The following is a 10,987-nucleotide window of genomic DNA, read 5'->3' on the forward strand; positions in this document are numbered from 1 at the left end:
GATGTGTGTTTATCGAACCTTATACAGGTATTATATTATTGTTACTTTTTGTCACAATTCCTTCCTTAATTCATCCAACTATGTTATCTACTTGCCTTCCACTTATCAAAAGAGAAGTTACAGCAATAGCTTAGAACTGGTGAGGATTCTGAAGAAAATCATAATCAAAACGCAATTCAAACGGGGATTTTGCGTAATGAGTAGAGTAATGGATAATGTCAATGGGCCTTTCTAAAGGTGCAGTTTTTATTGTTTCATCAGCGCTTTTGGTAAATATCATAGGTGTAGTACACTGACAAAACAGATTATTTTCATTTGACCAGAATTTTTTTAAAAGAACAAACTTAAGGCAAAATGATACGGTGGTTCCGAATATAGTCAACACTCTAAAAGTCAACTCCAATATCAGGATTACACTGAATTGATGAATTAAGATAACCTCCAATATGGTCAAAAATCTATTAAGCAAGATTAAGGTTTTAATGTTTGGGCGTTGGTTATTTTGATTGATCTGTAACTGAGCAAAATAATGTAGTGTTTTTCCCAAGTCTACGCCAGCACACACAAGTTTCACATTTTTATGTAAATAATTTTATCGGCCCAGCCCACCTTTCAATACATCCAAACGTCACAATAGCATGTAAAAGTAGAAAACGGTAGGGAATACTCACGAAAAAGTGAAAATGGAGAGGCTTCGTATGGGAACAAAACAGACAATGGACGTTTCGGGTACAAATCCTTCGTCAGCGCAACAATACACAAATTAACGTGGAAAACAAATGAAAAAAATGCAAAGTAACTTGTACCGTCTGTACTCAATGGTGGTTGCAGTATGAATGAAACGTTAACAACAAGAGATGGACTGAGTAGGAAAGTGCCGGAAGAGAATAGAGAATAAAAAAGTAGGGGGTAGTGGGTATGTTGTCCCAAGGGATTGATCGGGTTGATAAGAAAAGCTCAGCGTGTGAAGGAACAGACCCTACCAGAAAATAATGAAAGATAAAAGACATATTAGTAGTAGTTGTATTAGCAGTAGTAGTATTAGTAATAGCAGTAGTAGTAGTAGTAGTAGTAGTAGTAGTAGTAGTAGTAGTAGTAGTAGTAGTAGTAGTAGTAGTAGTAGTAGTAGTAGTAGGAGGAGGAGGAGGAGGAGGAGGAGGAGGAGGAGGAGTACATAATTTATCAAGTAATATTTAATGTCAATTAATTTATAATATTGATAATTAAATATCTAATACATATGTAAGTGTCATATTCAATATTTGTAGTTCAGTTCACTCCGAATAGTTGCAACTCGGTTAATCGCAACATTTCTCAAGAAACAGAATTAATTCTATACAAAAGTATTTGGTTAATCACAACAAATTTTCGCCCTCAACAAGTGGTAAATTCAAGAAATCAATCAAACAAAATATCATAATTAAATTTCGTTATGGAAGAAATCATGACAGGTTGAAAAATCGAAAGTGGGCGGGATTTAATGCTACATTAGTGTGTCACCACTCTATTATAGACAAAATAGGGTAGGGCTTTGCAGTATGGGTTCGTGATGTCATATGTGGCCATTAAATGGGAGGCAAGGGGGCTGGGTATCACTGGCGGTCGGCCTACTGAGCAAAGTTGTTTTGTGCCGCCCTTCTTCTTCTTCTAGGTTCCATGCCTGGTCCAGGCTTCGGATACTGCATGAATTATCTCTCTCCATTCCTCCCTGTCTCTTGCTTTTTCAAACAGCTCTTGGATTGTTAGGTTGGTGAAGCCCTTCAGTTGGTCTATGAGTGTTTTTCTTTGTCTCCCCCGGGCGCGTTTACCAGGTATTTTTCCACAACTTGCCAGGTATTCATTCTTATCTTTCCTTACTATGTGTCCGAAAAAGGATAGTTGTCGATCCACTATTAAGGGCATTAGTTTCCTTTGTTGGTATGTTTGTTTTAGCACTTCTTCGTTCGTGTTGTGTGCAGTATACGATATTCTCTGCATCCTTCTCAAGCACCACATTTCAAAAGCTTCAATGTTCTTTTGTGTTTCTGCATTTGTAGTCCAGCTTTCGCATCCGTATAACAAGATTGGCCACACGTAGTACTTCAAGACTCGGAATCTAATCCCAAACGACATCTGTTTGTTTTTCAAAATGTTTGCCAGGTCCATGAAGGCCTGTTTGGCTTGTTATTCTTGCTCGTATGTCTCGGTTACATCTTCCATCTGTTGTCACTATTGAGCCTAGGTATTTAAAACTTTCTACGTTGGTAAGTTGCTCGCCGTGAATCGTTATATTGCAGGTGTTGTTGTTTTCGGGATTTTTCTGTATTACCATGCATTCCGTTTTGGTGATATTCACTTCCATTCCCTTGGCTTCACTATCTACTACCACTTTGTCAACAATCTTTTGAAGTTGGATTTCTGATGTTGCAATGAGTACCGTATCGTCTGCGTATCTTATATTATTTATGTTGTGACCTCCTACTTTTATTCCCTCCATATTATTTATGCCCCTCATGATTGTTTCTTGTGCCGCCCTATAATTCTCAAATTTAGCAGATACTGCTTTTTGTCTCACTTTTTGCCTATGCTGATTTTCGTTAACACTCTCTCCTGTCTTACTTTCCATGATTGGTACCTGTAACTACTGTACGAAGGTTGTGCGTCATCACGGACGGCTCTCTTTTTCTTGTTGCCCCACGCGAGGCGAGATGACTTGCGACAATGAGCTGAGGGTGGGGTATGGGGCTACCACAATGCTATCTATACGTCTCTAGAGTGCTATGGGCTACCATGAGCCAAAAAGTCAACAGACCGTCCAAGTATTTTATATAAAAGACTGTTTTCTTCTGTTTTAAAACCACGGCTATCCACTTCCCACCACAAACAACTGATACTCTTGATTGCTAAAATAACTAGGTCAAGCCGGCAAATTTAATTTTGCACACCTTGAGGCCTGACTTGGGAGAAATCAAAACCATAGCAATTTTATCATTGAAAGAACAGGTTTGTTGTAATCAAACCATACGGATGAAGAAAATTACAATAAATATAGATCTTATGCTATTCGTTTTCCTCAAATGGATGTTAATCATCAATAAGAATATTAGACAAATCATTCACCGAGTAGAGCCCCATGATGCTATAAATAAGATTCACAGTCCATTATCCCGACATACACAGCAGACCAATTTGTAGTTATTAGTTATGTTATTGTCTTTGGAGTAGATAAGAAGTGCATTGAGGTTGGATTTTCTATTCCTTCTATTAATGACTGTTATCACAGTTGATATTCGAAGGAAGAAATTTATATGGCAGTCTAATTGCTGTTGTCATGTTGTTCTTTAAAAAAAATGATATTCACAAATCTCAATGAACAGACGAGTATCGCAATCCATACCGAAACAACAATGAAAGGATCCATAGACTTCAATGATCGGATGTTATATAATTTTTTCTGTAGAGGAAAATCGACAAATGGACCTCTTTTACATAATATATGCCCGTCGTAAATGCCACTTATGTGTGTATATCTCTTCAAAATTCAAGCCACCCAGGACCCCCCCCCCCCCCATTTTATTTTTACACACAATATACTCACATTCTAAAAAAATAAACCCACTAGAACATTGATATTGAGCAATTTCCGCTAAGTGAGCTCAAGACACTTAAAAAGGGCTCCTAAGCCAAAAGCATCATGAAGACGAGACATGATGCCTGTTGGGCGAGATAACATTTTCCTCCAACATAATCAACACTGCTTCTGGTCAGGTACTTACTCATTTTACACCTGAGTACAGTGAGATAATGTTTTCGATCCATGCCGCCTTAAATAAACAGCCAGCAACAGCCCCTGATAGATAGATAGATAGATAGATAGATAGATAGATAGATAGATAGATAGATAGATAGACAGACAGACAGACAGATAGATAGATAGATAGATGAAGGGGAGAGAGAGACAAACAGAGAGAGGGAGGGAGAGAGAGAGAGAGGGAGAGAGAGAGAGAGAGAGAGAGAGAGAGAGAGATGGATGTTCGTTTTGTCGTGATTTCTTTGTATACTGAAAGAAAAGGGGGGGGGGGGGGGTCTTTTTAGACAATGAACAATGTGGTGGAACGCTAAGGAAAACTTGAGAGATTCAATAACATGTTTTCATGTAAGTCACTACACAATAAGCCCCACCCCTCCTCCTCAAGCTGTCATCTGACTCAAAATGGAAACAATGCAATGATTGATTTAACCAGCCCATTTCTTTAATTGCAATCTCATTGGTCAATATGTTTCCAGTTGATTGACTATGACTTACTTTGTAACAAAATGCTTTCTTTAAACTATCCCTACAATTCTTTGCTCCGCCTCCATCCCTTTCTTCATGTCTACCTCACTCTCTCCTTCTCCCTTTTGTTTCTTTCACACATACATACATACACACACACACACACACACACACACATACACTTATACAGGTTTCTTTCTTTATTATATTTCCCAAGCAGTCTCTCTCCTCCCCCTCTCGCTCCTCTTTTTCTCTATATCTCTCTCTTTCTCTCTCTCCCTCTCTCTCTCTCTCTCTCTCTCTCTCTCTCTCTCTCTCTCTCACGTGTGTCTGTTTTGTGTGTGTGTGTGTGTGTGTGTGTGTGTGTGTGTGTATTTTACTCTCTCATTCTCTCTCTTCCTCTCTAATCCTCTTTCTTGATAATTCTTTCCCTGCCCACCCGGCTTCACGTAGTTTCAAAACTGTACTTTCAAATTTCAACCTTCTTTTACTATTGGCATTTTGAAATCGTATTTTCTCTATTAAATAAGACAAAAATTTAACATTATTAATTCTTATTTCATTGATTCTTTATTTAAATATCAAAAATTCTTGAAAAAGTGAGCAATTTTCGGCGTTTTTTTCCCCCAGTGTTTTATTTGTTTTAAGAACATCTTACAAAATAATGAATAACTACAAAAGTAATAATTGGATTGTTTCAAAAATTTGTATGTACATTATTAAATGTATAAGCTTAGCTCATGCCAAATTTCACTATTCTCGTCAAATTTTCGATGTCCGTATCTAAGGAGTTATCTTTGCCCATTGATTTAACTGTACGTGAAAAAGGTGCCTCACTCAAAAGTCGATTTTCTTAAAACTTGGTTTTCACACTCTCCCTACTTCAAACGGTCATATCTCGGCAATGAATAATCAGAATTGTATAAATTTGGTATCAAATTTTAAAGCATGAAATAAGCTATGATTGGATACCAAAAACCCAAAATTGAAAAATCCGACTTAATTCCGTTTCGAGGCGGAGGGTCACAATTGTCTAGTACGTCTAAATAAATCGTTTCCTTCAAATACTTCAAAAGTATTTCTGCCCATGTGTTTTCTTACTTTTGCAGGTTTCCATTCTTTCTGTCTTTTGTATATGGGCTCCATTCTTACTTTATCCCCAATGGTAAGAGGAGGAAGGGTTTGTGGGTGACATGTTTTTGTGACATTTTGCATTTTTTTCGTTCCATTTTCATTCGGTCGAATGCACGATTTTCTAAGAGCTATATCAATTGATGGTAGTATAGTTGATGGGTGCGTCGACCCACGAGTCGCTGTGCAGGCGATGACGTGAGGCCTTCAGCATTCAGTGGGCGTATTGCGCAGGTTGAGTAGTCCAATGAGGGGTCTTCTCCGGCGTTAAGGCACTTTCGCATCATGATTTTTATGGTTTTCACTGCTGGCCCGGTAGTTCCATTGACTTTTGAATTTCCAGGTGCAATCGTTTAATGATTAAAATTCCATTCTTTCGAAAAATTTCTGAAATCACTAGAGGAAAACTGAGGACCAATATCACTAATCACACACTCAGGTATGCCGTATCTGGCAAAATGATGTTTCATTTTATGGATTACTGTTGTTGATAATGTACCCATGAGGTAATATAGTTCAATGAAATTGCTATAATAATCCACTAGAATTAGGTAATTTCTACCTTTGATGCAAAACAGATCTGTGCCAACCTTTTGCCAAGGTCTTTCCGGCACTTCATGAGAAATCAACGGTTGATCAGGTTGACGAGCAGGATATGAGGCACAAATATCACAAGATTCCACAAATTGAACGAATTTCACTCGACATCCCAGGCCAAAAGATCAGATCACGAGCTCTGCGTTGACATTAGTTGATGCCGCGATGGCCAGCGTGAACTTTGGTTTTCATGTCATGTCGAAGAGCTTGAGGAATGACGATGCGATCTCCACGAAGAATTATTCCATCTTGAATCGTGAGCTCGTCACGGTAATTGAAATAAGGCAGTACGGCAGTTGGAACATTTGCTTTGTGTTCAGGCCAACCTTGCAGGATAACTAATTTCAGTTGAGTTAAGGTTGTATCCAGGGTCGTTGCCACTTTAATTCCATCCAGGCGAGAAGGTTTGAAGGGAGTTGCAAACAGATTATTGCAGGTGTAGGACTCTTCGGTTTGAGGTAAGGGGGCTCGAGAGAGGAAGTCACTCAACAGAAGTTGGGTACCAGGTTTATAGATGAGCTCATAGTCGTAGTCTTGAATTTTGAGGAGCATTGATTGCAGGCGTTTTGGAGCTTTCACCAATGGCTTATTTACAATTGAGACCAGAGGTTTATGGTCAGTTACGACTGTTAATCGACGTCCATATGTATATTGGTGAAATTTTTTGAGTCCAAAGGTAATTGCGGGGAGTTCCTTATCAATTTGAGCGTAATTTTTCTCACTCGAGGTCAGAGTTCTGGATGCAAAACCAAGAAGTTTTCCCTCTTGCAGGAGTACAGGTCCCAATCCATAATCAGATGCGTCGTTTTCAAGTGTTAATTCTTTGTTTGGATTGTAGATCGAGAGTTCAGGGCTTTCCGCTATAGCTTTCTTCCCAAGCTTGAATGCGTTTTCTTGGGTGTTGGACCAGGTAAATTTTACATCTTTCTTAGTCAAGTTTTGCAGAGGGTGTAGGAGGCCATTCAGGTTTGGGATGTATCTTGCTAGATATTGAATCATCCCAGAAATCTTCTAACTTCAGATACTGTTCTCAGTGTTGGTAAATCACGGATAGCTTTTACTTTTTCAGGGTCAGTGCTAATACCTTTAACTGAAATCACATGTCCCATGAGCGTAATGCTTTTCTTCGCCAATTCGAGTTTTTCTATGTTCAACTTAATGTTATAGTGTTCACAGGATTCGAGGAGTAGTTCCAGTCTATGATCATGCTCTTCTCGGTTAACACCATGAACTATGATATCATCGTGAATAGCGATGACACCATGTAGATTGCCGAAGATTTCCATCACTTTTCTTTGAAATATTTCGGGCGAGACAGAAAGTCCAAAAGGTAATCTAGTCCATCGACATCGCCCAAAGCAGGTTTGAAAGGTGGTCAGTTTCGATGAATTTTCATCAAGGACACAATGCCAGAATCCGTTTCGGAGGTCAACCTTCGAGAATACATTGGATTGACTCAGTTCACGTAGCACATCATACAGAAGGAGCATAGTGTATCTCTCACGAAGCAAGGCTTGGTTAAAAAAATTTGAGGTCGATACAAATTCTCAGCTTTCCGTTTTTCTTGTGTGTAACCACTGTTTGACTTACCCACGGAGTAGGTTCTGTCACAGGCACAATCACACCTTTGGTTGTGAGCTCTTTTAACCCATCTTTAAGTTTACTTCGAATGGCAACAGGCACTCGTCTATCAGGCATAATAACAGGTTTGACACTAGGGTCAGTGCGTAGGGTCAGGGTTCCAGGAAATTCACCTAATCCATCTTGGAAAACAGGGTGGCTCTGTACAGAGGAAATAGTAGCCACTTCAACAAAGTTCTTTGTTTGTAGAATCAGAAATTTCATTTTTTGAGCAGTTTTTAATCCGATGATAGGCTGAACATTTCCGCCGCACACGACAAATTCCACATTTTGGTCCTAGGGTTATAGACATTTTCAGTTGATTTGCCTGCACACTGAATCTCTTCACCACCATAAACTTGTAAACGAGTGTTAGAGGCATAGTATTTAGGTAACACATTCACTGCTGCTCCAGAGTCAATGAGAAATGTAACAGGTTGTCGCGCTACAAACCTTTTGCACCTTACCAGTTTATTTCTGGCATTCTTTAATACGTTGACCCATTCTTGTTCCGAGTCATAATATTGACTGTCCAACAGGTTATTGACTCTGCTTCTCGACTTGCAGACTGACGAAAAGTGATTTTGGCCTTTGCGTTTAGAACTGCGCTTGCCATACGCAGAACACTTACTTTTGAGCATTTCGTGCTCCCGGCCGCAATATATGTTTCATTAATTTCACCAATTGCATATGAATCGAATTTGGCAATAATGTCGTCAATAGTTCTTTCCTCCTTCGGTTTATCAAAACTAAATCCATTATATGCTTTGAGACTATCGTCATCCAAGGAAAGGATAAACAGGGCAACTTGAACGTCACGAGGAAGAGAATTGAGTTGCCAAAGGACACTGTACGTACTCCATTTATGCTTAAACAATTTCCAGGACTCAGGCACGTTTGCACTCAGGGCAAAAGGAGAAGGAGGTTTAAGTTCAGAAATGCAGGATCTAGGAAAAACATTGTTATCCATTGTTGAGGAATGGAGGTTTTCAGGCTCGTGAGACATCATCACAATCGGTCAAAAGTCTTTCACAAGGAAAAAAAATCAATGAATTGAATTGGAATCGCTATCAATTTATTACTTTTACCGCTGCCACCATGTTACGTGTTGTCACCATAATATAAGTTGGTTACAACAATAAGGTTTATGTAAATGTCCGATCGCAGATAGTATTGTAAATATAATAAACAAACAAGGATGTATTCAGGTTAAGATGAGTACTTTAATAAAACAGTGGATACATGATATCAATACGAAAGTAGGAACACAACTGACTATAGGCAAATACTACTAGATATAATATAATAATAAATAATAATAATAATAATAATAATAATAATAATAAATAATAATAATAATAATAATAATAATAATAATAATAATAATAATAATAATGATAATAATAATGATAATAATAAAATAATAATAATAATAATAATAATAATAATAATAATAATGATAATAATAATAGTGCGGCTATGTGGTCTAGTGGTATGACACTCGCTTTCGGATCGGAAGGTCCCGGGTTCGAGCCCTGCTCGACGCATAGTTGAGTCCTTGGAAAAGACTCTTTACTCACATTCTCTCACCGTACACAGGTGTAAAATGAGTACCTGGCCGTTAACAGCGTTGTCTTTGTCCGAAAAATTGTAATATCGCCTAACAGGCTTCATGTCTCGTCCTACATGTTAAATGTTGCTGTTGACCAGGGACCCCTTGTAAAGCGCTTTGAGTACGTTAAGTGGATATTGCGCTATATAAAAGCTCAATTTAGATCTTTATTGTCCATAAATATGGCAATTTGCCATTTAGTTACACTTGTTATAATAACGTTATAAGATAACTATAACATTGAACAGATATTTCACTCCTACTTATTCTCTCTCTCTCTCTCTCTCTCTCTCTCTCTCTCTCTATCTCTCTCTCACTCTCTCTCACACACTCACTCTCTTTCTCTCTCTCTCTCTCTCTCTCTCTCTCTCTCTCTCTCTCTCTCTCTTCCTCTCTTTCTTTCACGCGTGCGATATTCACAACATAAATAATATATTCATATCATTTTCAATTCGTTACATTTGTGGCAACTCGACACCAAATATTATCATCATTGTCAATGACAGTGACAGAGATGGGTACTAGGGAGAACGGTCATGATTAATGACTTATAGAGAAGTTGGATTGGTACTACAAGGGTGGTGCTACAAGTGTATACGCATGTAACAACTCGATGACGTCTTCGCCAAAACAAAAGCAGCTTCGAATTGCGTCTTGGAACGTTCGCACCATGTATGAAGCAGGAAAAAGCTCTCAAGTTGTGACTGAGATGAGAAGATACAGGCTGCATATACTTGGAGTAAGCGAAACCCACTGGATACAATCCGGAAAGAAACACCTCAAGTCTGGGGAGACGATTTTATATTCAGGGAGAGGGGACGGGATTCATACACAGGGAGTAGGAGTAATTTCAAGCAAGTTTGCCCAGAAGTTACTGAGAGGATGGGAACAACACGGAGAAAGGATCATCATGGCGTCCTTTACAACATGGAGTAAGAAGATCAACATGAATATTGTACAGATCTATGTCCCAACAAATGATGCAACAGATGAGGACAAATATATATTTTATAGTCTGCTACAACAAGTCATTGACAAGTTGCCAAGGAAAAACATCAACATATTGATGGGAGATGCTAATGCTAAAGTGGGAAAGGATAACGTAGGTTATGAAGGTATCATGAGACGTCATGGTTTGGGAGAGATGAACGATAATGGTGAGAGATTTGCAACTTTCTGTGCATTCAACAATTTGGTGATTGGAGGATCAGTTTTTCATAATAAAAGGACTCACAAAGCAACTTTGGTCTCACCAGATGGTGTGACAGAGAATCAGATTGATCATTTTTGTATATCTCAAAGATTCAGACGTTCATTAGAAGATGTGACAGTACGGAGAGGGGCAGATGTTGGATCAGACCACCACCTTCTATTGGCAAAGCTTAAGCTCCGACTCAGAAAACACGGGACCAGATCACATACGAGAAGAAAATTCCAGGTGAATGCGCTATAAAGGGAAAAGAATGAGGAATTCAAACTTCAATTGAATAATAGATTCCAACCTCTCGCTGAGCTCGAGGAGGATATAGATGTAGAGTCACATTGGACCAAGACCAAGGAAGTCTACATAACAAGAAAGCCTCGAGGTATTTGGTGTAAAGAAATCGGAACAAAGAGAATGGATAAGTCCAATCACCTTGGACCTTATTGAAAAGAGGAGAACAAGGAAGGAACAACAAGAGCTTCAAGACTGGTTGCACAAGAGCAGTATCGAGCCATAGATAAGGAAGTCAAAAGATCTGTGAAGAAAGACAAGGAATCATTCATGAACA

This window comes from Berghia stephanieae, chromosome 9, assembly GCF_034508935.2.
Source record: "Berghia stephanieae isolate SIO BIC M18660-M18661 chromosome 9, UCSD_Bste_1.3, whole genome shotgun sequence".
NCBI classification, from domain to species: Eukaryota; Metazoa; Mollusca; class Gastropoda; order Nudibranchia; family Aeolidiidae; genus Berghia; species Berghia stephanieae.